This window comes from Spermophilus citellus (assembly GCF_964194105.1).
Source record: "Spermophilus citellus genome assembly, chromosome: 7".
NCBI classification, from domain to species: Eukaryota; Metazoa; Chordata; class Mammalia; order Rodentia; family Sciuridae; genus Spermophilus; species Spermophilus citellus.
Genome location: NC_138188.1, coordinates 38,239,585 through 38,267,300, shown reverse-complemented (window position 1 = coordinate 38,267,300; position 27,716 = coordinate 38,239,585). Strand labels below are relative to the sequence as shown.

At 47.3% G+C, this 27,716-nt stretch overlaps 1 protein-coding gene across 6 annotated transcripts in view; it reads right to left on the bottom strand.

The window, feature by feature from the left end:
• The window catches only part of PXYLP1 (2-phosphoxylose phosphatase 1), a 58,679-nt gene extending 47,434 nt beyond the window's left edge, over positions 1–11,245 (bottom strand). Inside the window, exons 1-2 of one of the 6 annotated variants that reach the window (XM_081301561.1) lie at positions 10,816–11,245; positions 865–975 (exon numbers count right to left, since the gene is read on the bottom strand). The gene's annotated coding sequence lies outside the window, so the exon portion shown is untranslated. The other 5 variants (XM_081301557.1, XM_081301559.1, XM_081301556.1 and 2 more) reach the window with 5 other exon arrangements.
• Between the last annotated feature and the right edge of the window lie 16,471 nt (positions 11,246–27,716).

Below are 27,716 nucleotides of genomic sequence, written 5' to 3'. Positions count from 1 at the left end.
CCCGTCCACCTGAGGACCCAGGGCTCCGGGGACACCAGAAGAAAATGCACTACACAGACTACCGGCTCCGGGGCCTGCGGGGAGGGCCTAGGGGCACTTGGGACTGGGAAGACCAGGAAGGGCTGTTGGGAAGAGCAGAAACTGGGAGACCAACAGGGTGGTGGCTGTCCGGGGCCCACCTGACTCGCACAGGCGACAAACACAGGTGTTCCAAGGAGGGTCAACGCATACAGTGGCACAGAGGTAGGGCCCAAAGCCCCCCTGTGCTATTGGTGACAGTCCCCATGCACTGAAGCATCAGAGAGCAGGGTAGAGGGTGGCTGGGAGCACCGACCGTCTCTGAGCACATGCCCGACAGGACAAAGGTGGTTCTGTGGAAATGTCACCCTCCAGCTACTGAGGGATCTGCTCCCATGTGTTCTTCCCACCCTTGGGATGGCATCCTTCAACCTCCTGGGCCCTGACGTTCAGGGGTCACACTGGTTACACTAGTCGTTATACACCTGACAGGCCTGGCAAGACTATGCAGGGCCCTCCTACACTGCTATCCTCCAAGCAACCCATATTCCGGGGCTGAGTGATGGCTGGGGTCCCTGAGTCACAATTTATGGGACCTCCCTGGGACCGAGGTCCAAACCTTTTATTCCACCACTTTCCAGCTTGGGCAAGTTCTTTCCTCTCTCTGAGCTGCAGCTGCGTTTTCTGTACAGGGTGGTTTTACTTATTCAATCAACAAATATTTACTGAGCACCTACAAGAAGCTGGGTATTAGTAGCCCAAATTGGCCCGATGGGGGTTATATTCTGGTGGACATCACCTACCTCATGGAGCTGGCAGTAGGGGGCGGGGATTTAACGGATGTACCTGGAAAACACTCGGGATGATAATGATGCTCCTCTTCCTCAGCGTTATTCACATTCCCACAGCACTTGGACCAAGAAGACCCTCCATGAACACCACTGGACGGGCCAGTCTCTGTCAATGGATTCAGATTAACCGACCTTGAAGCAAAGAGCTGTTCACTGAGCCCTTGGCTTAGACAAGCAGAAGCTCCCCATCCCCATACTAGGTCAAATTCACTCTAATAAACAGGACTGGGAGGAAGAATGAATGCAGGAAGCCACCCTGGGGGCCACTCATCACCACAGGGGCAGCTGACAGCTTTGCTAAACCCTGGCTCAGCCCTCAGGTCCCTGGGGAAGGGGAGGGCAACACCGCTCCCTGGCACTGCTGGGACCTGTGAATGCCTTAGGAGGTGCTGACCACAGTGCTGGCCAAGTCACCCACTGGGTACAGGACATAGGTACCTGAGGGACTGCAGGCCAGCATCTCATGGGCCCCAGGGATATGAATGGCCTCTCCAAGCAGGCCAATCTGTGGCCAGGTGAGCCCTACATGGCAGGTTTCAGGGTTAAGTGTCCATTTCAATGTGCTCACGGTGGGGGGTGGACTCTGGGGCAGGAATGGGCAACAGCACCATCAGGACACATTCTGGGCGAATGTGTAGGAAGTACTGGCATGAGTCCAAGTGAGAAAAGCACCATAAGCCAACTTAGAACCTTGTCCCCGGGGCTCCAGGAGAGAGCTCCATCAAAACCCTCCCTGGCAAGCCCCTTGATGTGTGGTGACAGTTCCAGCTCTCCTCTCCAACTTCACGCTGGTGCTCTGGTGCCAGACTCTATTTTTACAGCTTGAGTAATGCCTGGGCAAAGGACCAGACAGGAATTCGAGACACAGGGACGGGGCATGAGAGGTGACGGCACAAGCCACAGGGCCCACATCCTCCTCAGCTTCCCCCAGCAAACCCTTCAGAGCGGGGTCCACGATCCGCCCTCAGGTTGTGGCCCTGTCCCCCCTGCAGGGCTGAGTTCCGCTGGGGCTGGGTCCTCACCTGCCTTGTCCACTGCTGCCCGCCCAGGCCCTGGAGCACAGCATCACTGGATGAGTGGCCACATCAGCCACTCAGCTGTGTGCTCCTTTTCATGATTCAGGGTTTGTGCCTCATTTACTCTCCTGGCCCCCAAGCTTTCCTGACCAGGTTAATTCCAGCTCATCCTTAAACTCAGGCCAACTTGGAACCCAAGCCTGGGCGATGTCCTCCAAAGTCGGGTAACCTCAGTCCCCCAGAGCCTACCCATGCCACAAAGCTCATCAACACTACAGAGGCTCAGGGGACCGTCCCCACCTGCCTGCCCCAGGACTGGATGGGATGGGAGGTGGCAGATGACACAGAGCACAGTAAGCCTCAGGGTTCAGCAAGTGTGTGTAGGAAAAAGGGGAGGTACGGAGGGGACCAGGTACCAGGGATGCTGTGGACCGAGGAGCACCTGTCACGGTAACCTACAACAACTGAAGAAGGAGAAGGCACCAAAACCCAAGAGATGACACATATTAGCAAGAAGTAAGTGGGAGATGTTTCTCAATGAATGAGAGTGGGCATTCATCCCCTCCAGTTGTAAGCTGGGTGGGGGGCTGGAGAGAAACTCAGGAAGATCAGGAGAGGGCGCTTGACAGGGGCTGAAGGCCACCTCCCCTGGGTTAACTTCCAACTACTGAGGTCACTCAACCAGGACCTGTTCTCACAAAGATGCTTGTACGTGAGCACAGCAGCCTAGGAGCCTCCACCCGCCCATGAGGAACAGCCATTCTGAAATTTGTTTGAGCAAAGAGCAGATGCCCACAGGGTTGGGCCACGACACATATTTGTCTAGGCAGGGAGCCTTCCTCAGTGTGCCCGCTGACTGTTCACATGGCCCTTTTAACTGGGAGAAACGTGATGGGGTTCTGGCCAGGAAACGCGGGGGACTATTGGGGAGGGTCTGATTTCCTGAGAAAAGGAGCCAATGTGGCTGGCATCGCCTCCTTTCTGAACCAGACATTTGCACCATGATGGAAGGGCTGAGAGAATAACAGAAGAGTCAGTCTGTCCAGACATGAGCTGCTGAAAACCAACACCAGCAGCCTCCGGCCTTCAGACACCTGTCACAGGAGAAAAGCAAACACCTACTGGTGTTAAGCTCGGAGGCAGGACTTTTGGTTACTTGCAGCCAAACGCACTGTGCTAGTCAGCTTTGTGTTGCTGTAACCAAAACACCTGGCGAGAACGACTTAGAGGAGGAAGAGCTTATTTTGGCTCATGGTTTCAAAGGTTCAGAAGGTGACAGGCCCACGCCATTGTTCTGGGCCTGAGGCAAGGCAGATAGATCATCATGGCAGAAGGTGGGTAGAGGAAAGCTGCTCACCTCATGGTGGCCAGGAAACACAGAGACTGTGAGGCACCAGGAACAAAAATATCAATCCCTAAGGCACACCCCAGTGACCCACTTCCAGTAGCCACGCCCCACCTGCCCACCGTTACCACCCCGTGAGTCCGTTCAAACGATGAATCCATCAATGGACTAATCTGCTGATTAGGGTATGGCTCTCATAATGCGATCATTCCACCTCTGAACATTCCTTCATTGACACGGGAGCTTTGGGAAGACACCTTATGACACACATAATGCCATAATGACATAACGGACATGCCCTTCCACCACCCATCACTTATTTTATTCACCAACCTTTACTGAGGCTATTTACTGCTCCAAGGCCAAAGCTTCTGAGAAGTGCTGGGTGTGGCCACGGCCCTCCAGGGCACCCCAGTCAAGCTGGGGAGAGAGCTGCATGAGCCAGAGGGATGTGGCACTGGGCAGAGGGCCAGCACCAAGGTGAGGAGTTCCAACCCCCCTTTCTGGCATTTGCTGCCTATAAAAAGGCTAGGCACACCTGTAATCCCTGAGGCTCGGGAGGCTGAGGCAGGAGAATAGAGAGTGCAACAGCAAGGTGCTAAGCAACTCAGTGAGATTCTGTCTCTAAATAAAATACAAACTAGGGCTGGGGATGTGGCTCAGGGGTCAACTGCCCCTGAGTTCAATCCCTGGCATCCCTGCCCCCCCCCACACACACAAAAAAAGTAAATAAAAAGAATGAACTGTCCTCAGCCCAGCCAACTGCAATTACTTACTCTAAGTAGAGTGGTAAACACCACCAATGAATGCAGCCGCTTCTAGATAATCAGCAGTCACGAGAGCAAGATGCACAAAAGGAGAAAATCAAAAATCATATGCTGCTAACTTAGAAATGCTGGAGATCCTGTGAGCTGGCTTGCTTAGATCCTCCTGCCTGCTGACGTTAGTGATCTCCTAAAATATACTTAGTTTCTCAGAAAGACAGTAATTTTTCACCTTGAAGATGGAGCCCAAAGGGAAAAAAAATCAACTCTCTATGCCATGACCTTCAGCCATAAATGCCCAAGCTTTGATTTTTCAGGTCTGTTTCCTAATGGAGAGGCAGACAGACAGACTGGCGACGAAAATGGACAGGGCCTAGGATATCAAGGGGCCGAATGGAATTACAGAAGCAAGGGCACCCGGGGAACTAGACAAAAGGAGCCCCCTTTAACTCAACTCCCCCTGACAAACCAACCACTGGCATCATTTGCCATTCTCTATTTCCAAGCATGGGGCGAGTATCAAAATGTAGAATACCATCTCATTCATTTTGAGTCCCGGTAGTTTAAAAATGAATAAAAAATAACCAGGCTGCCCACTAAGAGAACTGACCCTCAGTTTCCCTGGGACAGGGCAGAGGGTGCGCGAGCCATGCCCAATGAGGCGCGGAAGCGCTCAAGCAGCCACCACAGGAGGGTTCTCTGGTCCACAGCTCTTGGCTGCAGGCCCTGTGCCAACTCGGCTGTGGCAGGTGCCGGCCGGGCAGGCTGCCATGCCAACCTCCTGAAGGATGCATGGAGCCAGGGCAGGGAAGGTCTGCGGAGGAAGGGCCTCCCCTTCCAGTGGACCCACGCCAATCAACACAGCCTCTTGGGCCAAGGAGGTTCCAGCTACAGCAGACACAGAAGCCTGGTGGTCGGCTCCTCCCCAGTCTACCCTTGGGAGCTGCTACAACCACCATTCCTTGCTCTAAAAGCTGGGTCTCTGGTGAGACGGTGGCTCAGGGAACTGCAGAAGGGCCCCTGTAAAACAGCCGCCAGGGCAACATTCTGTCAACGGGGACCAATAATAGCACTGTTACACCAGGTGAGGAAACACTGAGTCTATGGTCTCTTGTCATGCTTCCTGCTAACAACTTGTGGCCCAGAGTGACAGTTGGAACATTAACCACCGGCAGTGCCAGACACACACCAATCAAAATGAGTACCTGACTTAAACAGTTGGCAAGGTCACATGATACAGGGATGTACCATCCCAATAATGGTCAGCACCTTCCAGGCCATACCCCAGCCTTTCGGGCCACAGCATGTGGCCCATAGCCAGGTGAGTGCCTGGAAATACTCCCACACTGTCACACCTGCACTGTCACAAATGCCTGCACTGTGGAATACTCTGCACTGTCATATATGTCCTTCCCTGGGAACACAAGAGATCCTCTGCTTTGTATTATCGTATACTCATCATCTCAGTGTGCTCATCCGGCACCTAGGATGTATTTGTAAGGAGCTAACAGTGTTTAAGCATGGACCATATGTTGGGTGCTGTTCTGTCACATAGGATCTCATTTTAGTTTCACAATACCAGAAAGCAAGAAGCAGGTATTACCATCACCCCGGTTTTACAAATAAGGAAACAGAGTCACAAGGTACAAGGATACAAGCTAGAGATGGCAGGTCCAGGATTCAAGGCCAATCTAGCTTTGGAGTTCATACTCTTAATCACTGTGCTGAAGACACAAGCAAACCTAGGCCCTGTAGCATCAAGAGAACCAGAAACCCAGGAACCTGAGAAACCCTTCCAGGGGGTTTCTGGGGGTACAGCACATGCAGTGGTTTTGCTTGTGTGACTTGCAGAGTACCCTAAAGAAAACCAATACCAACTTTGACCCCTAAGCAGGAGACCATTTTCAAGTAATTATGTAACCACATCTGGTTATCAGGCAACTGTAGCAGCAATATCCAAGTTTACATCCTGATTCTCTGCTGAAGAGATCTCACTTCTAGGGAGAAGTATTTAACCACTCTGAGGTCCCATTTCCCTATTTCTAGGTAGATCCAGACTTGCCAGAATCCAATGAGATCGAAGATTCCATCTCATCAATGAACTCATACAGTTGCCTCTATGGTCAGATAGTATATAAACACAATGTATGACAACTGATATATTTCAATAAAGCCAAATTTCTATACTTACTAATCTATACTTTAAAAATTTCTATATTTGTCTATACTTTTTAAAAAAGTCCTAATTAATATATTTGTATTCTATTCATGATATTCAAAAAATGATAGTTTATTTCTGTAAGACCTTTCCATTCTTATTTCTGAGCTTCCAAACATTTCTGCTATAATTTGATAACCTTTCTCTGTTCCCCTGGATCCAAATTCCTCTTTCATTTTAGAAGCATAAAGAGTTATCAAGACTCTTTGGACCTAATGGTACTCCTGGATCCAGGAGTAAATGTTTTATTCTAACTCCTGTATTTGCTGTGACATATTTAGCAAGCAATAGCCTCATTTTATTTAGTAGTTAAAATGCTCAAAATGAAACTGTGGTATCTCTGATGGCCGGTGCTGGATGCAAGAATGGTGCAAGCTGAGGAAAGCAAGCTGTGTGGTTTTGTTGGTTGGAAAGACACAAGTCTCCAAGTAATTGAGGGGTAGGACAAATCGTGTTCAAACTACTTGTATATTTGGTAGAAATGATGGCTGTGCCCACAAAGAGAAGTGGAGGAGGGGAGGAGAGAGGAGGGGATGGGGAGGTCAAAACCAGATGAAGTAATTTTTACCTCACTCCGTTTTCTGAAGCTCTGATTTCTATGCTGTTGACTATAGTTCTCCCTAAAGAAGTTGGTAGCACATAGAGACAGAGAGGGTGGCAACCAGATGACAAAGGGATGCCTTGCGAACAGGAATATGAAGGTCCACGTGGGAGGTGACCGCGAATATAAAGAGAAGTTTTGAGTTCCCACAGTCTCCATTACTAGATAGAACTCTCTTCCAGCCAAGTGCCCAGCCCAGGTGGTTTTGCTGGTGGGAAACCCATGTGCGGATGGGTGGGCATGGGAAGGAGGGGTGCAGGAATGGACAGAGGCAGGTGTGGACGGACAACCCAGCCAAGAGGAAGTGAAGACTGCCTCCTCGCTGCAGCAGGAGCTCCTCCAGAAGGCCCGTCCACATTTTTTTCTCAAGCCCGTTAATCATTAACGTCCTCCACGATCCTGAGGTTCCTCCCCCCTTCACTAGGGATTGATCTTTTTACCAAAGCCAAGGACTTCCCCAACCAAAATCCAAGAAAGGGCAGAGCAGCCTGCAGGCTCTAGGGATGCAGTGCAGAGTGGGGAGCATGTGGTCCAGTGAGGTGACCACGGCTCTCCTGCCTTCTTGACTAGAGCAGACCCTGCAGTTCCTTCTGGGCTCCCAGATGCCTCCTCATGCAGCCCTGCAGTGGCTGCAGGGTGAGCGGCTGCACTGATCCCTAGGCTACCAGTGAGGCTGTCTCACAGCTCCAAGAAGGGTCCTTAGCAAGCTGCTTCTATCAAAAGCCCACCCACCCCCCCATCCTACTAGAAGGCTATGTCTTCTTTACCCACCAAGTGCAGGTGCACAGAGCCTCTGAGCTGCTTCTTTTGACACTCCCCTGGGCTTTCTCCTCAGCATCTCAAGTGCAAGGTGGCTCCCCCAGGTCAGGCTCCCAGGCCACCCAAGCACCACACCCCTCACAGACACTTAAAACTGCCCAGCACCCTCCTACCCGGTCAAGCCCAACTCTCTGCTGGCTTTGAACAGGGGCTCAGCACTTTGGGCCATTTAGTCTATCTCAGTGACTGCTCCTAATGGTAATCCTGACACCAGAATGTGGGCACACTTCCGTACCCACCAAGTAAGATCCTTGTCCCAGAAAGATCCTGGGGCTGAATCTCCCCTTCTGGATTTTCAGGACCTTAAACATTCTCTCATCCTTTCTCTTGCCCTTGAGATAGTAGTGTCTCTCTCTCTCTCTCTCTCTCTCTCTCTCTCTCTCTCTCCTCTCTCTCTTCCCCTCCCTTTCTCTCTCACTCACGAACTGCAGGCATCAATTAAACCTCTTCTAGAAAACAGATTTGTGCCAGCTTCAGGAATTCTGGGTAAAAGCCAGACCTAAAGACAGAGGCAGTCTGGGTAAGAAAGATAAGCTCATGACAGCCTGGGGCAGTGCAGGTTCCCACATCCAAATGGCACTCTGAATTCTAGTCCCTCCCAGATTCCTGAACAAAGGGGGTCTGGCCTGCCCTGGCCCAAGCTCTGACTGTACTCCCTCACTGCTGACCTTTCACACAGACAGAGAGATGGACTTTGCTCCATCTGTCGTGAAGCACAGCCACTCCTGACAGACCAAAGCAGTCCCCAGGCACCAGCCTCTGCCCACCCCTATTATGCTGCAAGCTATACTGATAGAAGTGGGCAAGGAGTGTGCCCTCCAGAGGAAGCAACTTTGGGGTAAGGAGCACCCACTGGAGTGAGTGGGTGAGTTATACTCATATACCCCAGCCTAAAGTGGACAGTGGGGCTCTGCAAGTGGTCCGTTCTTCTGAGAGTGTCCTCCCAGTGGGCAGGAATGGGGGATGCCCAAGAGGGCTAAGGCTGCAGCTCAGGTCCTTTAGGTCACACTGAGGTGGACTCAACTCTCAGCAAGAGGCCTCAGTAGCTCCTCAGGGTGGCCGTGGCCCTCCCAACTCCACTTCTGGGATGAGGGCAACTGATTTCCTTCATGGAAATTCTGGAAGCCCATTGAGGTTATAGACAGCTGTCAAAATCTGATATGGAGATTGAGCTCCTTGTCCATCCCCCCAACATACAAATGAGTTTGTCTCTAGTGAGACTGTGTGTGCGCACATGCGCACGAATGTCTGTATTTAAATCTGTTGAACTGAAGGATAACATTTTGAAAACAACTCAGCACAATGGAAAAACACAGATCGTGGACTCAAGACACATTTAGTTCATTTCTTAACAAACACTGAGTAAAATACCAGGCAGGGGGTGCCAGGCAGGGCCCTGGGGCCACAGAGATGGGTCTATCTCATCCCTGAAGGTGCTCCTAGCCAGTAGGGCTCCTGACAGTCAGCAGCTCATCACAGTAAAAGACAAGAGGATGCCTACAGGAATTTGTGGAACTCAGAGGGAACCTACTGAACCCCAGTGAGCCCTTGGTTGATTTTTCTATTCAGTGGTAAAGGAATATTGAGTTAATTACTATTCAAGCAGATCAATAGGAAAAAAAAAAAGTTACAGATAGGGTAGTTCCAGCCTGGTGGCTGCCCTGTCCTGGCACCCAAATGTGGCCTCCCAACGCCTCTGTGAGGGAGGGCTGGCCAGGAGCCAATACCTAAAAGAGAAGTACCCCTGACATGTCTCTTCTCTGAAAATGGGCAATTAATTTAATCCAAGACTTAATGAAAGCCTCCAAAAGGGATGGGGCGGATGCACACACTGGCTTCCAGGCTGTCACCATGCATCTCCACCTCTCTCCAGGGACAAGGCTTTCCAAGCCATCTGTTTTAAACCCTCTTCCCACAGATGTCGGACTGGGCACCAACACCTTTGAGGAGGACGAGCTGCTGCCAAGCCCCACTGCAGTCACGTCTCATTTGAAAGAGTGGGCTGGACTCAGCACTGTTTTCCGCACACTCGGGGTCCACCCTCCTGCCTTCTGCAAACAGCAACAAATGCCCCCAAGTTGCTTAACTCTCACAGACCGCCCACCCCTGGGTCATCCATCCCACATTTCCCCACTCACACCCCGATCTATTCCACGCCCCTCATGATTTTACTTGTTGCATGTTTCGAAAGCATCCTTGCCTTACCACCAACAGTGGCCACCCAGGCGGGGACAGCCTCGTTCCCCACAGTGCCCTTTGCAACCCTATAGCTGAAGCGGAAAAATATGGCTCCACGTTCTCCTGCATCGCTAATCCTTTCCCCTCCACAGGTATAACTTGAAAGCCAGCTACAGCCGCAAAGAAAAGCAACCTGCTCTGAGCAAATCTAATTTTTTTTGCATGTGACAAAAATCGCGATGTATTCAAGTTCTCCGGCAAAAGCAATGTGGGGTCTATACACACAGTCCCAACCTGAGCATGCAGGGAGGTTAACCTGCGCGCGCGGAGCGGTCCCTCGGCGGGGCAGTGGCTTCTGGAGCTGCCGCGCGGGCGGCAGGTAGCTGCCCGGAGGTGCCAGCCCCACACCCCAGAAAGGCCGACGAGAAGTTGCGGTCGCCTTCTTACCTGGACCCGAGCGGGTTCGGGACTGACAGGGAAAGGGAATCCCGAGAGCTCGAATTCTGGCTGAAACGGGCGGCAGGAGTGCGGGGGCCGAGCAGGAGCGGGCTGGGGGACGGGGACCGGGAGGAGGCAGGCTCGGCAGGAGAGGCGCGGAGCTGGGGTGGGAGAAGCCGGAGGCTCCGGGTAGGCGAAGGCGGAGGCGAGGGCTCGGGAGGGAGCGGGGGATTTGCAGGCAGGTTAGACGGCGCCGGGGCTTGGAGAAGGGGCGCCGGGCCGGAGGGGGTGGTGGGCTGGGACTAGGGGCACGCGGGGGAGTGGCTTGAGGAGGGGGCGCGAGTCTGCGGCTGGGACTTGGGGAGGGCGCAGGGACCGAGGAGGGAGCTTGGTCGCTGGGCTCAGACCCGATGCTTGGAAACCCTCGCCAGTGTCCCCCACCTCTGTCCTACCCGCGCGTTGCCCCTCAGTCTCCCAACCCTGGATCGTGGACGCCCGCCTGCCTCACGCCTCCGCGCCGCTCAGCGCCAACGGCAACTGCCCGGCCTGGGCGCGCGCCGCACTCACCGCCCAAGGTCCCGGCCCGGCCGGGGATCCGCCGCCGCGCGCCGGGCTCGCCGCCGGCTGCCAGCTCCTCGAAGCGGGAGGGGAGGCTAGGGCGGCGCGCATAGGCCTCGGGGCAGCGCGGGCTGCCGCAGCGCCCCCTGCCGACCCCGCCGCGCCCCAGGCCCGGCCCGCCTTGCGCCGGGCACCCTCGAGCTCCGCCCCGCAGGCAGCGGTGCAGTGCAGGCGGGCAGAATCGTCGGGCGGGCGCAGAGGGATTTGGGAAAGGACGCTGCCTGAGAAAGGCTAAGCAGTCTCCAGGGGCCGGCCGGTTGTCAGAGCTCCAATGCGAAAGCACACGCAGTACCAGCGTGCAGAGACCGCGGCCACCGACTCGCTGGGTCCTGCGCGTCTCTCAACGCAACATCAGGGAATGCTCTGACGCGCGCCAAGGCCTGGAGACCGACCTGGCCCAGCCCTCGGCCCTGATGTGGGTGCTTTTGAGCTATGTCTGGCCTGTCTCTGCCGATCTCATTGCCGAGGGGGGCGTGAGTGTTTGGGGTCCTCCGGGTGCCGCGCGGACCCCAACTGTCAGGATCCTTACACGGTGACCCCCGCGCCCCGCCCCAAGCCTATCCACGCTTCTCTTCCGGCGCGGACCACATCCGGCCTGTGTCAACTCTAGACCTCGCTGCTACTCAGTCCCCAACAGTGTTCAGCCACTCCGGAGCGTTGCGCGCTCACACACAAACACGTATACACAGCTTCTCGGCCCAGCGGGGTCAGCTACTGAAGATCCATCTAAGTAGCACTTGCCGATGTGTGCAATCTCATTGTTGGACCTCGTCTTTCACTCATCGATGGGGCTCAAATTCACCTACGTGACCCGATATTTTACCCATATTTCTACTTCTGATTTTCTGCATAGAACTTTCCACCTCAAATCAGCATGTCCCACACCAAATTAAACCTCTTCTCAGCCCCCAGCTCTTTTTACGTCTGCCGTCTTGCCACTCCACTAGCCACGTGGGATGTCTTCCTCATCTGAAAACTTCATGGCTAACCTGCCCCTTTCACCTTATTCCCTGGATGCAACGCTGCCCTCAGCCTTCTTACTGTCTTGAATACTGACATCCTGTCCCAATTCAGGAGCACGAAATCTCACTGCCTCCTTAAGTGTCACCGCAGACTCCCACCTGGCTTTCAAGGGCGGAGGGAGAAGTTCTGATTGTCCTGCACTAATTCCAAGTTCTACCCTTTGGTTCGCTGTCTTCCTCTTTCCTAAGCAGGTTAGTCAGGATACTTTCTGCTGTAAATGACAGACAACCCTATTCACACAGCATAGAGAAACCAATCTTTGGCAGCGATCCCAGCTACTTGGAAGGCTGAGGCAGGAGGATCACAAGTTCACCACATCTAACCCCCGTCTGGTCTTAGTCCCAGAGTCTCAGGGACTCTCGGTCTCAGTTTTACTTTCATGCATGAGTGCTACCTCTTCAGGCCTACACCAGACTGCAGCAGATCCAGGCTTTCAGGCTATAATTCCAGCAGATAAACAGCTTCTCTCTGCCCACCTTGGGACTGGCTCTGGTGTGACAGAATTGACCCGCTATCCATGTGGTTCCCCAGCCACTGTGGACCCATGATGGGTTGGTTCACTCTCTCTTGGCTAATTTCTCACCCTTTCACCCTCCATAGAGAACCATCGGGCATCCCTAGACTGCATATGCACTATCTCTAACCATTTCTCTGCCAAATTTGCCATGCCGCCACCATTTACCTTGCTACATCCTCCTATGAAGACCCAGATGGGAAGTGGGGCATAGGCCCTCTCTGCTTTGTGCTTCCTCCTCAACCTGTCCAGGATTCCTGTCTGTGCCCCCCCCCCAAGGTTAAGTCTAGGTAACAGATGGTCCTCAGGGATCCATTGGATATGGCATCATACTTTCCAGACTCCTCCTCACCAGTCCGCCCCTCCCATTCTATATTCCCCCAGAATAGAGAGAACTCCTAGGACCCCTTCTCTTTTAGAGTGTTCTCTTTCCCTCTTTGGTTTCTCAGTGGTACCCATAAACCTTACAGTGGGCAGGAGAGGCAGTGAAGGGAAGTGAAGCTTCCCATAGGAGCAGTTATTCGGAGAAGCACCTCAAGACCGTTGTCTCCACTAAATCTCCTTCCTCTGCAGTTGTTGAAGTAGGATGTCACCAAGCAGCTGGGGTCACCTGGCTGGTACCTGGAGAGGCTGTGCCAGATAGCATAACTGACAGAGGAAGGCAGAGTGGAGAGAGGTAGCTTAGCTTCCTGTCATGCTTGATGCTGTTTTTTACAAGCACATGTTCCAGTGAATTCTCCACTTTCCCCCTAAGCAAATTAAAGTCAGATTTTTCTGTACTTTGCAACCAAGAGAGTCCTGACTAGTACAAATGTGTATAGCACTAGGTCCTGCAAAACAATAGCAGTCACCATCATTAGTCATCTGGTAGAGCAGCAAGCTTTGCCCACGGGTGATTGCAGAACAGAACAGAGATGGGGAAGTGCAGGGCCACTGGCTCAGGACCTTCCTTCCGTCTCCTACTGTCTTCAACCTGTTCCTTTGTCCTTTCCGCACTTGCTTCTTGGCTTCCAGGGAAACCCTTAAAGTCACTGAAAGCTAACCCCACCCATCTTATAACAAACAGTCCCAGCTCACCCAAGGCATGATTAGTCTGCTAGGTGGTATTTGCTGCCACTTTACACAAAAGATCCTTGCCTGGACTGGGAGCAGCTCGGATCAGGTGCCCATCTTCAAGTCAGTTCTAACCCACTGAGCAAAAAATGTGCAAATATTTGCACAGCCTCTTTTTTCCTCCTTTGTAGACTGAGGGAACAATGGATTCTGCTCACCCTTCCCCCTGCCTTGGGGGAGGATAAAGAATCTAGGAAAGACACTGAGGTGACAGATGACAATTCTAGGGAGCCCTCCAGAAGAGGGATGGAGTGATTTATTCAAATCAGTTTCTAAGTTCCAAAGACCGTGCTGCGTGCTGCCCTTACAACAGGATTTCTGCACCTGCCCATGGTACTTCTGTTGTGTCCGGAATACCCAGATTGTAAGTATTATTTAGAGATTCCATTTACCAAGGGTTTCATATCTACAATTAAAGGAGGAGTACCCATTCCTTGCAGAAACCTGGGAAGATACAAAGTACACAAAAATAAAGATTAAAAATTATCCACAATAATCTTGTGTCAATTCATGTAGTAGAGAACATTAAACTAAGATATAAAAAAATTGTCCTGTCCACATGTCTACCCTATCCCTGGTCACCCCAATGCTGCAAGAAGATAAGTATCTTGCAAAAGGCTAAAGATCATTTTCAGAAATATTACACTCTGTCATATGTATATTTTTAAAAACCCACAAGCCAGGCCTCCCAGCTCCAGGGTGGTCTGTTCTCTATTATTTATGCATGCATAATTCATTTTACCTACTCCCAGCTGTGATCCATTCTCCCCACCCCCACCAGGCTTATTATACAAGCCCCTTCCCCCTCCTGAGAGCAACAAGGGAGGGCAAACTCATTTCCCCATCTATCTGGGTGAAATTTAATTAGAAAGGCAAATCTGGAAGAACAGAACACAAAAATAACCACATTAAATAAAAATAAAAGATGGCTCTGAACCTGACCTTGAGCCAAAAAATCATAAAAACTGCAGTAATTCGATGAATCATGGGTTTAAATATTCACTTTTGTTCTCTAAAGTCTGAGCCCTACTTAAAGATATTTCTAAGAAAAAAAAAGAAGAAAGAAGCACTAGATGAACTCACACTAATCACATTTAATAATCATAAAAGGAAAATGAGGGCAGTGGCTGTTTCAACTAAAACATTGTCCGGCACATAGTAGGTATTTTATAAAAACTGGATGGATGGACCGAGAGTCCAACCAGCCAATCAGAAAGGGATGAGAGGAGGTTGGGAACCAGGCAGAGATTTCTGTAGTCTCATGTCCTCTTAGAAGGTATCAACTGGAGCTCAGGGTTCATGAGAAAGATGTGACCCAGAGAACCACCCAGATTTTCAGTTAGGACCCCGAGCAGAAAAGATGGAAGCTAGAAAACAGCTTTAAAGTGCTGAAAGTCATTGCTAACTTATGAGACATCTACACCCAGAGAATATGGGGCAAAGAATAATCAACATGCCCCAGATTAATGTGAGTGAGATAGTAGAAGACTCCCCGTTAGAATCCACGCCTCCTGGACATTTCAGGGCCCCTTGCTCAGCATCTCCAAAGAGAAGCCAAACAAACTTATCTTACAGTCAGTTTGAATTTTTCAGAAATTGCATTCCAAAGCCATTGGGGGTAGCTATTTCTCTCAGTATTTCCAGGCCACTTAATATTCATGGGAACTGGCTGAGTTGGGTTCTGACATCCAGCAGAGGCCTCCCTGTCAAGCATGGAACCAGAACATCCCGTTGCTGACTCAGTAGTCCCACTTGGACCTCCCACAGCACCACACACTCTGTCATGTCCCCAGTCGACTTGGTGTTCCCTGTCTTTTAGACAATAACACCTCTGTCACTTTTTTCTACTCTGCAACCTAGAAACCTAGGAGACATTTAAGACACTTCTCTCTCCCTCCTTCCCTGTGTCTGCTCCTTTCCTTTTTCCTTCAATTTGCCCACTCTGGTCCTCTCTACCAACACTACAACCTAAACCACAAATGTGCTTCCTTTCACTGTGGAGTCATTTTCTAGAATTTTCTATAAATGAAATCATATAGTATGTACAACAATATATGTGTGCATGTGTGTGTGTGTGTGTGTGTGTGTGTGTGTGTGTGTGTGTTGCTGGCTTTCTTCACTTAGGGTAATTATTTTGTGATTCATCCACACTGATTCCTGTATCAATACTTCATTCACTTTCATTGCTGGGCATTATTCCATCATAAGGGTATACCTCAATTTGTTTCTTCATTCACCTATTGATAGATGTTTGGGTTGTTTCAAGTTTGGACTATCACAAACAAAGCTACTGTGAACTTATACCAACTATATACACTTGCATACTTCTATCAACAAGCGCATACTCTCTTTGCTTTTGTGTAACTATCTAGGAACGGCATGGCAGGGTCATGTGGTAGGCATATGCTTAATTTCTTTCTTTTTTTTTTAAGAGAGAGAGAAGAGGGAGAGAGAGAGAATTTTTTAATATTTATTTTTTAGTGGATATGATGTGTCGGTGGACACAACATCTTTATTTTATTTTTATGTGGTGCTGAGGATTGAACCCAACACCTCGTGCATGCCAGGCGAGCACGTTACCGCTTGAGCCATATCCCCAGCCCAATGCTTAATTTCTTAATAGACTGTTAACAAACTGTTTTCCAGACTGATTATTCCATGTGACACTCTCACCAGCAATGTCTGGGAATTCCTGTTGCTCCATGTCTTCACTGGTATTTGGTGTGGTCAATGTTAGCTATTCTGGTAGGCATAAAGCAATATCTCATTAATTTGCATTTCATCAACATTTAATGATGCTAAATATTCTTTCATGGCCTATTTGCCATCTGTTCATCTTCCTTGCCAAAGTGGCTGTTCGAGTTTTCTGACTAGTTAATTGGGTTAGCTGTCATATTTGGAGTTGTGAGCATTTTTTATATATTCTAGACACAGGTTTTTGTCAGATATACATTTTACAAATATTTTATTTCCACTCTGGGGCTTGCCATTTTCGTCTTCAATGTGTTTGGAAGAACAAGTTTTAAATTTTGATGAAATTGAATTTATTGATTTTTTTTCATTTGCAGCTCTTGATTTTTGTGTGCTCTTTAAGAAACATTTGTCAAACCCAATGCCACTAAGATCTTCTCCTAACTTCTTCTGAAAGTTTTAAAGTTTTCGCTCTTACCCTCAGGTCATCCCTTACACTCAAGTTAATTTGTGTGCAGGGCATGAGATTAGGGTGGAGATTCAAATTTTTGTATTTGATTTCCAATTGTTCTCACATGTAAGCATTATTCTTCCCCTATTGATTTTTTTTTGAGAGACAGAGAGAGAGAGAGAGAGAGAGAGAGAGAGAGAGAGAGAGAGAGAGAGAATTTTAATATTTATTTTTTAGTTCTCGGCGGACACAACATCTTTGTTTGTATGTGGTGCTGAGTATCAAACCCGGTCGCACACATGCCAGGCGATCGAGATACCGCTTAAGCCACATCCTCAGCCCCTCCCCTATTGATTTGCTGGGAAATGTTTGTGGGAAATTGATTGGCTTATCTTTGTGGGTCTATTTCTGAAACCCATTCTGTTCTATTGATGTATGTGTTTACCTGTATGGTAAACTATACCATACAGGTAAACACATATATCTATCTTGATTATAGTGGGTTTTTAATAAGTCTTGATATCAAGGAGCATAAATTCTGAAATTTTATCTTTTTTTAAGACTAGTTTTAATTCTTCTAGTTTAAAAATCTCCATACAAAGTTTAAAACCAGCTTGTAAATCTCTACAAAATATTTTTAATTTGATGGAGACTGCATAGTCTACATAGGCATGTTGGTAAGTTTGGACATCTTAACAATATAGAGCCTTCTGATACATGTAATTTTCTATTTGTTCAGGCCTTTTTTTTTCCTCTTAGCAGTGTTTGAGGGGTTTTATTGTAATGAGCCTTACAACATATTTTTTTTGGTTGAATTTACTTATGAGGATTCTGTATTTTGGATGCTGTTATAAGTGGTGGTGGTCTAAAATTTCAATGTCCACTTGCCTGTTGGTAGTAGATAGGAATACAATTGATTTTTGCTTATTGACCTGGTGTCCTGCAGCCTTGATAAACTCATTTGTCACTTCTAATAGCTTTTTACAGATTCCTTAAGATTTTCTACAGAGATGATTGTGTGGTCTCTGATAAAGCTGGTTTTATTTCCTCCTTTCCAATCTGGATGTCTTTTATTTCTTGCTCTTGCTACATCAGCTAAAACCTAATGAAATGCTAATCTGGCGTGCTGACAGTAACATCCTTGCCTTGCTCCTGACCATGGGGGGGGGGTGTCTTTGAGTTTTTTACCACGTATAAGTATGATGTTAGCTTGGGGCTTTTCATAGATCCCTTTTGGTCAGGCTGGGGATGTTCCCTTCTAGTCCTAATTTGCTGAGAATTTTTTTTTTTTTTTATCACTAATGGATGTTGGATGCAGTCAGAGCTCTTTACCCAGCTCAAGAGATGGTCCACATGTTTTTATTTGAGATCATGCAGTTGAGATGATCACATACTTCTTTCTCTTTTATCTGTTAATATGATGAAATATGCTAATTATTTTAAAATATTAAACTAGCCTTGGATTGCTGGGCTAATCTCCACTTGGTCATGGTACATTATTCTCTTAATATACTGCTGGATTTGATTTGTTGGAATATTGTTAAGAATGTTTGCTTCTATGTTTATGAGTGGTATTGATCTATAGTTTTCTGTTTGTTTGTTTTTTTGGTACTAGGGATTGAACTCCAGGGTGCTTAACCCCTGAGTCATATCCCCAGTTCTTTTTTAAAAATTTGAGACAGGGTCTTGCTAAGTTGCTTTTGATTTCTCCTTGCTAAGTTGCTGAGACTGGCTTTGAACTCATGATCTCCCTGCTTTGGCCTCCCAAATTGCTGGGATTACAGGTGTAATGTATGTAGCAAGGATGATATTTCTTCATTAAACATTTAGTAGACATCACAATTAAGACCATTTGCATGTGGAGCTTTCTCTATGAAAATGCTTTTTTCTCTTTAACTGTTAGTTAAATTTCATTATTAGATATAAGACTATTCCAAAGTATTTGTTTCTTCTTCAGTGCGCTTTGATAGTTTGTATCCAGGATAATTTGTTATTTTCTACTTGTTATGGTGCTATTCCAAAATCATCCCAAATAAAACTCTGGGTCTTTTTGAAGTAAAGACAAAGGATTTATTCTGGCTGGGCCCAAGGGAGCAGAAATCAGACACTGAACACTGGTGGGGAAAAGCTTCAAAAACAGAAAAACCACAAAGTAGTATGTGTGGGGCAGGGCAGAAGCAAGTACAATCATAAGACACACTTCTCAGAAATTTGCACCTTTTGTACATACTCAGGAAACAAGCCTGCACAAGCTTCATAGTTTAAAGACATTGTGGTCAGGGTGCAAGTGGGGTTGTCAGCTTCTATGTGAGCAGGCTCATGAGAAAAGGGGGTTCAATTCTGCACAGGGTGAGATGTCTGAGCAGAATGGGGGTGAGCCTGCCTTAATTTCAAATCAGCCCATAACATACCAAATTATCAAATTGGCATAACATTGTCTGTCACACTCCATTTCTATCGTTTTAATGTCTATAGGATCATAATGATTCCTCCATAATAAATCCTCTCTTTCATTCCTGATATCAGTAATAACCTGCACCTACTATCTGATTTTCTCTGTCTTCTAAAGACTTACCAGTTTTATACAGTATTTTAAGAACGAGCACTTAGTCTATTATTGGTTTTCTCTGTTGTTGTTTTAATTTCTTTTATTTCTTCTCTTACCTTTATTATTGACTTTCTTCTGCTTACTTAGTTTGTCCCATCCGATCCCTCCAAAAGTTCTTAGAATACAAGTTTAGGTCATTCATTTCAGACCTTTCTTATTTTCAAGTATAGTCAGTTATGGCTACAAATTTTCTTTTAACCATTAATCTAGCTGTAACCCACAAATTCCGATATTGTTTGTTTTCATTCACATCCAGGGAAAAATACATTCCAGTTTCTCTTTTGATTTCTCCTGTGAGCCATGGGTTATTTAATAATGTGTTTACTTAGTTTCCAAATATGTGGGGATTTGTCACCTATCTTTCTGTTATAGATTTCTAGTTTAATTCAGTTGTGGTCAGAGAACATACTTTGTATGATTTGATTCCTATTGAGATTTATTTTATGGTCCATTCTTATAGTTTAGTTTGATAAATGGTCTGTGCACCTCTGAAAAGAATGTATTTTCTGTTGTTATTATATAGAGTGTTGCGTATATAATGAACTGACTATCAAATAGGATTGAGAGTTTTTCAATTTTTCCAGATCCTCACTGATTTTGTTTGTTCTAGCATTTACCAAGTGAGGAATTGGTATCTCTTATGGTCATCGTAGCTTTGCTTTATCTTTTTCACTGTGCTCAGCTTTTGCTTTGAGTATTTTTGAGCTCTGTTATTAGTCCATAAATGTTTAGGAGTATGTATATGTGATGAATTTCCCCTTATCATTATGCATTATGTCTTTATCCTTCTCAATACTTTTTGATCTGAATATAGATTTTGATTAGTGTTCCATGGTACATCCTTTCCCAGCCTTTTCCCTTTCATCTATCTTTATATTTAAAGTCTTTTTGGTGAGCATAATATAATTGTGTATTGCTTTTTTATTCCATTTCACCTCTGAGTATTCCTGTATCAACACAGAAGCTTTGGGGGGATCCTCATATCCAAACCATAACAATCCCCCTTGCTGGGCCAGTCCAGCTGTTGCCCTGCTGCTGACTGACCCCTCCTCTCTCCTGGTTCTGAATCCCTGGCAGAGTTTGGACAGGCCCCACCAGCACACAGAGAGGACAGCAGGTGACAAATACTACCTATACTCCTGATGAGGCTAATCACTGCCTCCAGAAGTGTTGGCTGAAATAGGCATTCCAAGCCCACACCCAGAGACCTCTGTCTGGAAGTTGGGCAGAGACATAGTGCAAGTTTTTTTTTTAATATTTATTTTTTAGTTTTCGGTGGACACAACATCTTTATTTTATTTTTATGTGGTGCTGAGGATCGAACCCAGCGCCCCACGCATGCCAGGTGAGCGCACTACCGCTTGAGCCACATCCCCAGCCCTAGTGCAAGTTTTTTTTTTTTTTTATTGTTGGTTGTTCAAAACATTACATAGTTCTTGACATATCGTATTTCACACTTTGATTCAAGTGGGTTATGAACTCCCATTTTTACCCCGTATACATATTGCAGAATCACATCAGTTACACTTCCATTGATTTACATATTGCCATACTAGTGTCTGTTGTATTCTGCTGACTTTCCTATCCTCTACTATCCCCCCTCCCCTCCCTTCCCCTCCCCTCCCCTCTTCTCTCTCTACCCCCTCTACTGTAATTCATTTCTCCCCCTTGTATTATTTTTCCCTTTCCCCTCACTTCCTCTTGTATGAAATTTTGTATAACCCTGAGGGTCTCCTTCCATTTCCATGCAATTTCCTTTCTCTCTCGCTTTCCCTCCCACCTCTCATCCCTGTTTAATGTTAATCTTCTTCTCATGCTCTTCGTCCCTACTCTGTTCTTAGTTACTCTCCTTATATCAAAGAAGACATTTGGCATTTGTTTTTTAGGGATTGGCTAGCTTCACTTAGCATAATCTGCTCTATTGGCAGCCATTAGGAAGTCAAACAACAACAAGTGCTGGTGAGGATGTGGGGAAAAGGGTACACTTGTTCATTGTTGGTGGGACTGCAAATTGGTGCAGCCAATTTGGAAAGCAGTATGGAGATTTCTTGGAAAGCTGGGAATGGAACCACCATTTGACCCAGCTATTCCCCTTCTTGGTCTATTCCCTAAAGACCTAAAAAGAGCATGCTACAGGGACACTGCTACATCGATGTTCATAGCAGCACAATTCACAATAGCAAGACTGTGGAACCAACCTAGATGCCCTTCAATAGATGAATGGATAAAAAAAAATGTGGCATTTATACACAATGGAGTATTACTCTGCATTAAAAAATGACAAAATCCTAGTGCAAGTTTTAAGAAGCCTGTTCATCAGAGGCAGAGCCTGAGAGTGAGGCTGTGGAACCCTGGCTGATTCACTCTGGTGAAGTCCTGGCCCTGTTCAGGGGTCTAGGAATGACTCCTCTGGCCAGTCCAACTGGGGACCATCACTCCCCACAAAATAAATGCTCAGAGCACAGGCAAGGTGACAGGCGTAGCCAACGGGGCTCCCTCCACTCTTAGCCATGGCAAAGGAGGGGTGAGCTGAGTCAGTGGGAAGCTGGATGGTCTGGGGCTGGGAGGGGACGTGGAGAGGACGGGACGGTGGCAGATAGGAAGGAGGAAGAGAGAGGAAGTAATGGAAGTGCCCACTCAGGTAACTTAAAATCCCCCCTGCCTCACCCCTCCCATCACACAGCCTGCCTTACTCCAGGGGGAGGCCAGAAGGTACAGTGCCATGGAGCCCCACGTGGTGGAGGGGCACTGGGCTTTTGGACCTTTCCTGACAGCTGAGCAGCCACAGAGGAGCAGGTCTGAGGATCACTGACAAAAGCAGGACTCCTTTCAGAAATGCCCCCCACAGCAGGGCCTCCTTCCCAAGCTCCTGTGCCCACTGTCGACCATGTTCCTCTAGCCTGGGAAGGCCCTTTTGCCTCTGCCTCCTGCCCATCCTGGTGGGACCCACCCTGAGGTCCACCCCTTGGTCTTCCTCTGTAGACGCTGAGAAGGGAGCCTGTCCTCCCCCAGCCCACTCCTTTGCTTTCTGGTTTACTATAACCCCAGGGGCTCAGCATTTCAAGTAGGAGTTAAAAGTAAAGGCTGAAGAGGTTAAGTGACATGCCCAAGGTGAACCAGCAGTTTGTTGGTTGAGTTTGCATAAAATTAAGGGCCATGGTAGTTTTTCCTGACCCTGTCTTGGGCCTGCCTCTCATCTGGCATCTGTGGGGACAGATCAGAACTATGGAGCCTGCATAGCATGACATCATGATTCTTCACCAGGGTTCTTTGTGCAGGTCTCAGGTCCCCTGTGCGGGTTAGCTCCATGCAGCTCCTGTCTTCTTGAGTGGCTGTGACTTGTCACCACAGTGATTTTATCAACTCAGATAGCGATGTCTCCGAAAGCCCCAGAGCACCTTGCACTCTGTGATCAATAGACATCTGCTGATCGAGTTTCTGTTAATGAATGGCAAAGACTTCAGCGGTGAATATTGATGGATTGGGACTCCTATTTACTCTGCAAAAGAAGCCAGGGCTTTTGCACAAAGAGGCAAAGAAGAATGTCCAATAAATTGGATGCATTCTAATCCCCTATGTAGACAAGTCTGTAATTGATTCAGGCCAGAGGATGGGGTATCTCTCTGTTGTCATGGTGACTCTTAAAAAAAAAGATAGTTCTTTAACAGCATCCCAGACATCAGGACTCTGAAGTAATAGCCCTTTTAAAATTGAATCATATTAATAAGGTCTACCCGACTGCACAATGTCTTTTTTCTTTAGATGCATTATTAACTTGGCCAGCAACAAGACCTCATAAATGCAAAGTGCTCATTCAATAAGAACATCACTTCCAGCGTGGAATAAGTAAGGGTGTAACTCACCAGCTCAGAAGATCCTGATATGTAAGGAACAAGCTCTGAAAAGTGGTCCGTGTAGGATTTTTTGTTTGTTTTAGTACCAGGGATTGAGCCCAGAGGTGCTCAACCACTGAGCCACATCTCCAGCCCCTTTTTATATTTTATTCAGAGGTAGGGTCTTGCTAAGTTGCTTAGGGCGTCACTAAGTCGTTGAGGCTGGCTTTGAACTCAAGATCTTCCTCCTCAGCTTCCTGAGCCCCTGGGATTACAGGCATGTTCAACCACTCCTGGCTGGGTTATAGGTTCTTTTTTTTTTTTTGGGGGGGGGGGTCTTGCTGGGAATTGAACCAGGGCCTTGTGCATGCTAAACAAGCACTCTACCGACTGAGCTATATCCCCAGCCCTGATTGTAGGTTCTTGATGGACCTGAATTGTGTGAAGGGGTCACATCTTGTAGGGAATCCCTGAAGCCTGGGACAGCTCATGCAGGTATGCAGACCAGTCTGGTCACAAAGCTTCAAAGAGAAGTTGGGAAAAGAACAAAGTAAATTTCACATTGTACAAGAGCTGGATTGCAAGAATTTTGAATCTCACAGCTCACCCACCTCAGTGTCAACTTTTGCTATTGGATTTGATATTTACTAGATACCTACTATGAACTGAGGTGGGATAGACTCTAATATGGCTCCCAATGATCTCACTTCATCTTTGTGTACTCCTCTTCCTTTGAGAGTGGCCAGGATCTAGGACTTGTTTCTAACCAAAAGAACATGGCAAAGTTAATGAGATGACAGTTCTTTACAATATAGGATGTGACTTCTGTCTTGCCAGAGGACTCTCTGCTTGTTGGCTTGATGCAGCAAGATGCCATAATGTGCGTTATGTTATGGAGAGAGCCTCTGACAATTGGCTGGGGGTGGGCTGTGTCCAACAACCAGCCTCAGTCCGATTCAGAGAGTTAGTGTGTGATGGCAGCCCTGCAGGCCCCAGGGAGGGCTTGGGTCCTATTGGCCCAGTGAGGGGAGACTCCTGGCCTTCTGAGCAGTTGAGTGTTGTGCCCTGGGCTGGGCATGAGAGTTTCTCTGGACCCAATATCCTCTCCTAGTAGTCACAGCATAGATTACTACATAGGGCCTGGAAAATGACAAAGAGCCTCCCCATCCATTTTTCTCCAGCGATTCTTCCAAAAGATCTGTCAGGTGGATGGGGCGAGTCCAGGAGTTCCTCCCCAACATTACCTCCCTCTAGTTTCAATGGCTTGCCTGTGTGGCTTGACCTCTGGGTCCTTTTTTCATACTCAGGAGACACCAGAATGGAGTCAGGACACATGGTGAGTCACTCTAGTCCTGACTTGGGGAACCCTGAGTTACGTCATATGAACTTTGAGTCACCATGTGGGGGATGAAGCAGATGAAAAAACAGTGCTTCTCTGATGCACATTATCTGCAGTAAAGGCAAACGGATGTACAGGAATCTTTTTTCCCCCCATTTACAGGCATCTATTTGAAATTTCAAAGAAGGAATGTCCTAAAAATATCCTTATGAATTAATTATATAGGGACCATTATTACTAACCTAACATGTTTCAAAGGCCATTTAAATGGCAGAGTTTGTCTTTTGATTTGTACTTTTATTGTTGTATTCTTTTAGAGGCTGTATAAATACATATTAGAAGTTTTACATGTTTATATACATTATTAATCTCTCAACCTTATTTTTAATCTGTAAGATTTGAGTCCCATATCTGTATTTTTTTGTTACATCAACATAAACCTCATTGCTAAAAAAGAAATCTGTATTACTGTCCCTGAAGTTCAAGAGATTAAATAAAGGGCTTCTATGTTTTTCTAGTGGATTCTGCCGGCTTGGGCTACAGGAGGGGGCATGACAACAATCCTACCCATAGTGGAAGACAAGCAACTGATACTTCTCTCTGTCCTCCATCCATCCCCTCATCCATCCAGCCATTTATTCACCCATCCAGCCATTCAACCATCTTGCTACTGCTCATCCATCAATCCATCCATTGATCAATCCATCCATCCATCCACACATTAATTCATTCATTCAATATATATTTACAATTCAATACGTATTTACAATATGTATTGAATACGTTGGCCAGACGTTGCAATAGGAAGCTAGATATGAGGCAGATATAGCTTTCTATCAATGTAGACTGATCTCTGTTCTTCAAAGCTTGATTGCTTTCTCAAGACACCACCTCCATCACTGCTCTTGAGCTATCATTTGGACAATCACACATTGGAGTCTTACGGCAGGATGTCCAGGTAAACTTTGCTGCTCATTCTTCAGTGGAATCAAACAACTCCCTCAAAGCTCTCCCATTCTACAGGCTCTGCCCTAACATCTCTGAGATGGATGTGGTCAGGGCTGACAAACCAAGACCTCCATATCTGATCTGAAGTCCTTCTGGAACATAATTCAAAGGGAAGTTCTTCAAGATTCCAATACCATCTTTCACCCATCCATCCACTCAGCCATCTCACTGCTGCTCATCTATCAGTGGATCCATCCATTGATTGGTTGATCCGTCCATCCAACTGTCCGTCCGTCCGTCAATCCATCCATCCATCCATCATCCTACAAGCTCAAAGATTTCTGAAACAAATTTCAAATGTGTCAAATAATTATTACATGCTGGTAAGATTGACAAGTGTGTTTTTATATTCAAATGTGCAAGATCCTTTCTGTCTTTCTCCTCTACCACTTCAGCCCTAACATTTTTATATGTACCCTGAATGATCTTCCTTCCTTTTGCTATTAAATCGGAATCCTCACCTACCAAATTCCCTCAGCTCTTGATTTCTGCATCTCTATTTTTTTGCTGTGATGACCCAAAGAGGACTGAATATTTACCTCCACCTGTTGTGATAGTGTTGGGAAGTAGGGTTTTCAGGCAGTGATCAGGTCCTGAAGGTGAAGCCCTCGCACGAATGGAATTATTGTCTTGATTGGAGCTGGAGAGACTCAAGTTCTCCCCTCTTGCCAAGAGAAGACACTGTGAAAATAGGTCTGTCTAGGAACCCGGAAGCAGACCCTCACCAGTCATCAAATCTGCTAAGGTCTTGATCTTGGACTTCCCACCTCCAGAGCTGTAAGGAATACATTTATTCTTGGTTGTTTATAAGCCACCAACATATGGTAATTTGTTATAGCAGCCCAGATGGACAAGACAGGGCTGGAAACTAAATCCCTCTTAAAGCAAACTCTCACCACAGCTACACGAGAAAGGACCCCAGAACTCAAAGATCTGATGAATGGAATCCCCAAATGATGACTCCTGGTGTGGCTCGAGTAGCACCGGAGGCTGTAGCTAGTTCAGGGACATGAACCCAACTCAACAAGTACACAGCAGAGAGGAGATGGGCAGAGAGGAAACCCAGAGTCCAGAGAGACAACATCATTGTTCAAGGAGGCGTGACCCTGCTTGGTGGCTCTGCCACTAGAGAGGGACCTCAGCCATCAGATGGAGATTATTTTAGGACTCTCTGGTTCTGAGCCCATGTTTCCTAAGGAGCCAGATGGCTACAACTTTACCTTCTCAGCATATTGTCCCCAGGAAGGGGATTATTTGAGAAGGAACAGGAGACATTGGTTGCAGGTCAGGATCCCACTGCTGAGAATATATCTCCACCTAAAGGAAAGGGTACAGGGGTCTCCTGTGAGTGTGGGTAGTGTGAGACAAGCACTAAGATACATCAGTCTGAGTGACCTGAGGACCCCGCCCAGCTCAGGCCTGGATTCCTCAGGCTCTGGTGGCCCGGAAAGGCATTGTCTATTTTATATCATTAATGACATCGAGTTAGTCCACATTCACACCAAGTTGGCAAATCCACCTCCTTGCCATGATCTCCAGATATATGGATTTTGGAACTTTCCTCAATTGTTCAGTAATGTGGGATAGTGCACCTTCAGGACACATCACTCCACTACCTCAGGTTTTCATGTTTGCTGATGGGGTGTGTATTTGTCAGTTTTCCATGTCTGTGACAAATACCTGAGGGAATCAATTTAGAGTAAGAAAGAACTCTTCAGGCTCATGGTTTGAGCCATTGGTCAGCAGCTTCACTGCTCTGGGCCTGAGGTAAGGCAGAACATCATGGTGGGGGGCACAGAGGAGGAAAGCTGCTCGCTTCATAGAAGCCAGGAAGGAGTGGTGGGAGGAGGAAGAGAGAGGGAGAGGAGGGAGGGAGGGAGGAAAGGGCCTTTCAAGGCAAGCCCACAGAAGGAGGCCCCACCTCCTACAGTTCACACTACCTTCCAACAGTCCATTCAATGAGGAACACATCAATAGGTTAATCCACTGAAGAGATCAGAACCCTGATGATCCTGTCACTTCCCCCAAGCCCCAAAATATTGCTAAATATTGCTGCATTGGGGGACCAAGAACCTTTGGGGGACATTCAGATCCAAACTCTGACAGGGTGTGAGTTGGTACAACTTTGGAAAAGTGTTTGACAGTTTGACAAACATTGGTTCTGTGATCCACAACTTCCATTTCCAGGTATATTCTCATGAGAAATGAGAAGATACATCTAGTAAAAGACATGTATAAAAGTGTTATCAACAACTTTTCCATTATAACCC